The sequence below is a fragment of the Brachyistius frenatus genome, unplaced genomic scaffold (genome assembly GCF_029030835.1).
Source record: "Brachyistius frenatus isolate BFR_SWC_R1_liver_20210118 unplaced genomic scaffold, ASM2903083v1 Contig_56, whole genome shotgun sequence".
NCBI lineage: Eukaryota > Metazoa > Chordata > Actinopteri > Embiotocidae > Brachyistius > Brachyistius frenatus.
Genome location: NW_027210655.1, coordinates 816,501 through 822,500, shown reverse-complemented (window position 1 = coordinate 822,500; position 6,000 = coordinate 816,501).

Here is a 6,000-nt window from a genome sequence, read left to right as displayed (position 1 = left end):
TGTGGAAAGTCAGTCAGATCACATTACTGATGTCTGATATAACCAAAGAGCCTGGTCATCATGCCTCAAGGGGTTTCAACGGGGTAAATGGACCGGCTGATGGTCCACATCCGGGTTGAGGAGAACTGCGGTGGGGCTTGTCGGCAGCAAAACTGAAGCCCACAGAACCACGAGGGTGGCTGTCACTTCTTTATTGACTTTGTCTCAACAGAAATTTCATGCCCAACTAAAGGAGTTAACAAACTTTGTATGACTACAACGGAGCATGTCATACCACCCTTATGTAGCCCAACTATACTTAGTCCGAAGCCGGGTGGCCCCGAGTTCTTTGTATATGAATAGATTTGGTCTCGGGTGTCTTTAGTCACTAGTTATAAATTGTAACAGACCTTGTGAATAAACACTTCAACCTTTAAACCCTTACAATGAAATCACTGCATCAAACTTACTTATATTTAAATACCTTCAGCAAAAGGAATAGTCAACATCACGCTCAAATCTGTTACAAATAATAATTGGTTAATTTACTTGTTGTAACGTTGTCAAAAATAAACATACATACAGAAAATAGCGTGTATAGAGGTGTATCTGACTCAATGTGATTGGGCGGCGATACTAAGTCCCGCCCACCGAGTGCCTTAACCTGACTGTACCACAGGTCTGTCAATCAAACAGACACCACCAAATCAGCGTTTTGAGGTTTATTTTACAGTTAACGACGGGATTATTTACAGATGGGCGGCCAGAACACTAATCTGGAAAAGTAAATCTAATTAATGACATACAGACAACTCGTGGAGGAATTATTTTGAGTTAAAGTTAAATGAGAGTCTGCGGAGGCTTTTTGGAGACGACCTCTAGCGGCACCCGGTGGTATTACAGCGGCCTCATTTTTCAGAGCCGGAAGCCACGTCCACCATCTATGACACCAAAAATTAAATGATCACACACACAAATAAATAAATAAATAAATAAATAAAAGTGGCACCTTACTTTCAGAGCTGTGAGTCCCTATGAGCAGGCTTCTTTTTTTTTACCGGTCCCTGGATGTCTGGTGGAGAAACGCGGTGATGGCGTCGGTCTGTCCCGCGTTTAGCCGACGAGCTTAACCGCAAACGTAAACAACTTTATCACAGGAGTCGAAATGTCTCCGGCTGCTTTTAAAAGTCGTGTAAAATGAGTATCCCGGCGGAGACAGTCTCAGACACCACCTACGTACTTATTTCTCCATTAAAACTCTTTCACGGCGTCTTTTTTTTCTCTTCTCATCTGCGCGAGCTCACGCGTCACGCTATAAATGACACATTCGAACTACTTCCGTTTTACTTCAAAATAAAACAGGATGTTGTTAAATACGCATCTGCGAACTTTTAAAACCTATTTATTCCACATTCAGCTTTTTTTTTTTTTTTAAACGATATATTTATGATGCATCTTTTACCTTCATGAACTGAATGAATTGTCTCAACATTAATTTTATTACAATGATTCATATTCTTACACTAAAAATGCCCATTTGATAACATAGCATCGGTCTTTGCTCTGACCCGTTACTTCAGTATATCGGATATGAAAGAAACATGACGATCAACGCTTGGCTCAGTTGGAGTTACAACTACTTGCTGTTTAATTCTGAATTAACTGATTTATTTATTTATTTCATTACATTGATTCTGGCCATCAAAATGCAACAAATTAATATTGTGTTGTCAAACCAACACTCGAAAACCCAAAGATGTGCAAGTTACAAAGAGATAACAGACAGACGCAACAGTCCTTAAATTACTTATTGTCTGTCAACAATGATTGATGATAATGTTACTAATTATTTCAATTGTATTTTCAGTATAAATCCACATTATATAAACATTGTTTGCAGGTTTGTCACACTGTCTTCCAATTTTATGGGACAAAAAAAAAATAATCAGACACATTATTCTAATCTTACATAAAGTATTTTAATATTAGTTTCACCCATTCAGAGCTCTGTATTTTCCCTGACTATGCTCCGATAGACTGGAGCTGAAGCCATCTTCACTCTCTGCTTGTTTTGGGGACCTTTTGAGTCTTTTCAGTTTAAATTCAAAGGTTAGATTAGTTGTTTTAAGGTCAGGCCATTATAGTCCAAAAAGTTGCAGAGTTGACCCTTAACAAAATGTTTGCATGTTTGTGATCCTGATCCTGATCCTGTTGCTTTGTGGGGCACCGTGGCTTCATGTCCTTCACTATTAGCGCGTGTTAAGAGACCAAATTCAAGCTGAAAGTATTAAACATCACCACCGTTTCAAAGACAAAAATAAAAATGTGTTGTCTCAGGAGTTTCTGATTTGCAGGTTCAAACATGCCGACACATAAAAGGATACTTCAGATGGGAATTCAGTTTGTGTCTTAAATGCGGGCTTCATCCAAATATTCAAGTCAGTTTGAGAGAATTTTAAGTTGCATCTACGGCACAATGCTCTTTCATGCAGGCCAAATTCAACATGGAGCATCAGCTGATGAGGTTAAAGAGCACTGATTTTGTTATGCAGCATCAGAAAAGACTCGATCTCTCAGCTCTCCTTGAAACCTTTTCAAGTGAAACCCACCGAATCTGAAGGTCAGCTGTGTTTTCTTTGGGCATGTTTCACTCCTGACAACAAACACTGAACTTTGCCTCCTGACTTTGTGTTGTTTTGTTTTGTTTTTTTAAGAAGATAAGTGGAGAAAGTTAAATGTTCTGTTGTTTTTGTTGTTGATCTTCGATTAATCATGAGAGGCCAAGTGCAAGAACCGTGTCCAGCCTTGTTTATGCAGGGCTCAGCTAGGGCCCTTTTTTTTTTTTTTTTTTTTTTTTTTTTTTTAAATAGACACACACACACACACACACATAGTGGAACATGCAAACACACACACTTGTGCAGCAGCGGCGGCGGCGGCGGCAGCAGCAGCGGCACTGAAAAGATCACTGGTTTCCCCCTGTTATGCAAATGCATCAAAACGCTTGAGTGAGAATTATATATGAATCCAATGAGGCTTTTTCTCTCTTTTAGAAATGCTTAGCCACAAGTACTGAGAGCCCTCAATGGCAAGCGTCCGCTTCACTCCCTGGCCATGCGTATTATTCAGCTTGACGAGACGCAAACTGACATAAGCACCCGGGCTCACTTTCACCCACTGGCAATCCGATTATATGGCCAACACGGCATCAATGCTGCAGGGCCAACAGGCAGTGAAGTCCGTCAAGCATCCCCTCCTCCACCCAAGCCCCCTTCTTTCCCCATTCATACCTTCTTCTTCTTCGTCTTCTTCAGCTAACCCTGTGCAGCTCTACCCCTCCCAAACACACACACACACACACACACACACACACACACACACACACACACACACACACACACACACACACACACACACACACACACACACACACACACACACACACACACTTCTTCAGGCCTCCATGTTTTTAGTAAACAACAAAACCTCCCAGGGCAGATTTCTCAAATAACAACTCAGAGTTTGAGCAAAAGTTTTTTCCGGAAAAAGTGGATACAAATTTGTGAAGTAACATTTTTAGAGATGAGTTTTCCACTACGCATGAAAAAAACATGCAGTATTTCCTTATTTTGGGGAAATAATCTAATGCACAAAACAATATATATATATTTGTTTTATGAAGCTCCGAGCTCGTCTTTACCAGCTGTGCAGCTCTCTGCGGAGCACAAAGCGAGTATTAGGCAGCTGCATGTGGTGGCCCTCCTGAACCCTGTCTTAGTGCCTGTTCACTCCACAATAATCAGATATTAGCAGCTATATCTATATCAAACAAAGTGTTTTCAGGTCGGCCCCGACCGCGGAGAGTCATCGCTGATGTCATGACGGGGGGACTCCTCCTTATAAGCTAAACCGGTGTTGACAACCACACAGCCCGGCTCTTCTTTACCGTGCTGCGCGGTGACGCTTTGGGTCCCTCGGACGGGAGGGGGGTGGGGCACCCGTTTGGACTCAGTGGGTGTTTACATGACGCTACCCCCCAAAAGACTGCCAGGTGCTCGGGGAGTGGGTGCGGAGGGGACTGGAGACTCCTCTCGCAAATCGCCCCCGAATCCGTGAAACTAATGTAGAGATGAGATTAAACTTGCAGAGAGATACATTTGCAATTGATTAACGTTGAGCCACTGTGACAAATTGTATATACTTTTGAGGGAGTGTGTGCAACTCTTTGTGTGTCTGTGTCTGTGTGTGTGTGTGTGTGTGTGTGTGTGTGTGTGTGGACTTTTGCCAGTTTTTTGCCAGATTAATGTTAAAATTTGAGAGTTTGGTGGTGAAACAAAAACTTCTTAAAACACCTGATTCAGAATATTTTTCAGCACCAGATGCCCCCCCCCCCCCAAAAAAAAAAAAAAAAAAAAAAAAAAAAAACAGCATTCAAATACTGAGATTTAATAATTCAAAATAAATGAATTCTTGCCAACTTCAGGTGGAGTTTAATGACCCGACGGAGGATGTTCCACCTGCCTGTCCGTCCCGTCTAAAAAAAACCCTAAAAAACAAGGATTTAGAGGACTACTGTGCTTCCTCTGCACCCCTCTGTTTTGTCTGGTATTAATGAGCAATTAACTTTGCATACAAGGTCACGGACAATGGTATTGGTTGTCAGATTATGCTAATGCCGTTGGCTGTGGCTGCACTGAAAGAGGACAGGGAATCCCTGTGAATAGAGAGGGTTGTGGCCTTTCTCCAAGATCAGAAAATGATATGCAAACTGTACCAACATGCGCTTTAAGAGGATTAGAGACACCACTCGACATCCATTCTGACAACTGCTAATAAATGAAAAAGAAAAAGAAAAAGAAAAAAAGGGAGGAGGGGGGGGGGGGGGGGGCGAGTGTCCCTGTCTGGACCCGAAAAAGAGCAAATCTGCTCGGAAACTTTTGAAAGTGGAACTTGTGAGTTCGAGTTTCGACAGTTATGGAAATGTTTTTCATGATGGGATTTGATGAGTTGTAAAATTTGGAGGGGTGGTGTGGGGTATAGGGGGGGGGGGATGAAGAAGAAAAAAAAGATGACAAAAGCCCAACTGAAAGAATTCAGTGTGGATTGAAGCAAACAAAAAAAAAAAAGAGAGAGAGCCCGTGGTGAAACTAAGAAGTTGAACTCCCGTGACCAAGTGAGAGGGAACAGGTGCAGGCAGAGTTCATACAGAGCGCTTTGTGCTGCCGATATGGCTCCAGTCCATTTGGGGATGAGGGAGGGGCCCCCATGTTTAATACAAAGTTAATATCGATTTAATGCTTGTCACTGTTCTTCTGAATCTTGTGGCATCGCTAATTCGCTCAGTGTTGAGCGCCAGATGCTGCCGGGGACCTTCGGTGCCGCGGTTGAGCCGAGGTGAAGCCGCGGCCAAAACACCCCGAGTGGGAGCCGCCGCTGAGGTGAGGCCCGGTCGCAAACTGAACCCTTCGGTTTTTTTGTGTTTTTTTGAAATAGATGTTTGGTTAACTTCACATGGCAGGAGCAAAGGCCTGCTCAGACTGTGACATTACAAGGAGCGGTGGGTTAAAGTCTGACACATGAGATGCGGCGGTGGCCGCAGGCTTCGGAGACTCTAGAGATCTCAGTAAAAAGCAACACGACAATGAAAAACATAACTAAAATCCCACTTTAAATATGATTATGTTAAAAATCGGACAAAAAAAACCAACATTATTTTCAAAAGTAAAAAGTATTTATAATCCATAAATACTTGTTTGTTAAAGATATATTAACACACAAGCAGCATTTTAACATAGACGATTGAGGTAAATCAGATTATTTATTTTTTTCTAATTATTTGATTTAATCCATATTAATGCATCATATTTTGGATGTAAAATTGATTATCCGGGATATCTTGAACATTCCTTCACCGGAAATACAGAAGCACGTCAACTTAAAAAAAAAACAACAACAAAAAAACGTTTACGTTACAAACGTCCGTGTTCGCTTTAACCTGCGTGAAACGTAAAAAAAAAAAAA